The following is a 2,138-nucleotide window of genomic DNA, read 5'->3' on the forward strand; positions in this document are numbered from 1 at the left end:
TCACTAATGCTTTTGGGGCTGAATGGATGTAAATACCTGCAGCCACATTCCAAAATCTTAGAAACAATCAGTAAAATACCTGCGTCACACAAAAATAGAAGGCTGCTGAAACTTAATGCGATTTTCACCTATCACGAATAACACAGACAATAAGTATCCAAATCCCTATTAGTCCTACATTTTTTCTTCTTCCTGTAGGTGTCTCTGAGGCATCTCAGGGACACCTACACGAAGGTGTCATCACCAGAATAAATTATTCACTCATGTAGTTTTGGTGGCTAGATGCATCATAGCCTCAGCATGGAAGTCAACTGAGACACCTACTATGGGTGAAATTATAGCCAAAATATGGCATATCCATACGGAATATATCGCAAGCATATTAAAGGGCTCTTCTAAAAAGTTTGCTACGGTCTGGGAACCATAGACCTCCTATTTCCAGGCTCCCCCTGCATTCAATTTTGTTTATTTGACATATTTGACCCCATTACTAGGCTGCCCAGCTGAATAGTCATAGACCTGACCAGTCGAGTTACACATCTCCTCCCTCACCTACTCCCTCCCTTTATCTCTCTTTCCTTGCTTCTTTCTTTTCCTTTTCTTCTTTTTTATGCCCTATTCTTTTAATTCTAAAAAAGAAAAATTAGATGAGATTGTATACCTGGCTTGCCTATATATGTGCTTAATGATTGCGTTTTGTTTCCAGTTTACTTATTTCTCTATTATTACGTGACAATTCTATTGGACCTCTACACAGGTCATTTCTTTATTGTGTCTTATCTTGCTAAGTAAATATATTATAAGAAAAATATTATGTATAATAATTAAATACCCAATTAATCATTGTCACTAATAGCAAATAGGGCCCTTTTGAATTAGGGGATTGCATAAATTATGATCACAGCAGCAAAATCTTTCCCTAATGGGCAAAACCATTTGCACTGCAGGTTGATTGCAAAACATTTTCCTCTAGTGGGCAAAGCCATGTGCACTGCAGGTAGGGAAGATGTAACATGTGTAGAGAGATTTAGATTTGGGTGGGGTGTGTTTAAACTGAAATCTAAATTGCAGTGTAAAAATAAAACAGCCAGTAGTTAGTTACCCTACGCGGAAACAATATAACCCACCCAAATCTAACTCTCTCTGCACATGTTACATCTGCCCCACCTGCAGTGCACATGGGTTTTCCCTTTAGAGGAAAATGTTGTTTTGCAATCAACCTTGAATTAGACCCTATGTTTATTATTGGGCATTGCATTCTGTGAAATTCCCACACATTCCTGATTGCTGAATGGAAGAAATGAGGTGCCACAGAAGATAAATTAATGCAATAGGCAATATGTACATTTCCTACCTGACACAACACATGTATAAAATAATATAAAATTTGTGATACTGTAGTATAGAAATCTGTATTTTGCAGTGATAAATAGGTCCTATTAGCTGGACTTCAGGTTCATACTGAAGTCTATTGAACTATGCAGTTTTTCAATAAAATTGTTAATATGATTCTGGTGGACACAGATCATTTGCAAGAGAGGTTTAGAGCTAAGAGTTTTTTATGCTAATAAAAGGGGGGAATATGCAGACATGCACATTGTGGTGGCATTCATTATAAAATGCATTGATATATTAATGCTAAGTTGCTCATAATCAAAAGGCTGTTTTTTTACATTTATTCTGTTCCAGGATCATTTTGATGTATAGAGCTTGATGAGTTAGCAATAAATTAAATAGCTTTGCTGCTGTCCATGAAACTATAACAGTCAGCATTGGATGCTACTATATTTATTTGCAGTGTGTTCCAATTTACACATTTAAATTATGCTTTATGTTTACTGTATGTGTTAAATTCTTGCATTTATGTGTTAAAGAAACCAAAGTATATAACTCTGCCAGGTGTTCCACAGATTAGTTATTAACCACATCCAGTGAGAACAATGGGGGTAATTCCAAGTTGATCGCAGCAGGAAAATTTTTAGCAGTTGGGCAAACCATGTGCACTGCAGGGGGGGGGGGGGGGGGGGGCAGATATAACATTTGCAGAGAGAGTTAGATTTGGGTGGGTTATATTGTTTCTGTGCAGGGTAAATACTGGCTGCTTTATTTTTACACTGCAATTTAGATTTCAGTTTGAA

This window comes from Pseudophryne corroboree, chromosome 4 (genome assembly GCF_028390025.1).
Source record: "Pseudophryne corroboree isolate aPseCor3 chromosome 4, aPseCor3.hap2, whole genome shotgun sequence".
Classification (NCBI taxonomy): Eukaryota; Metazoa; Chordata; class Amphibia; order Anura; family Myobatrachidae; genus Pseudophryne; species Pseudophryne corroboree.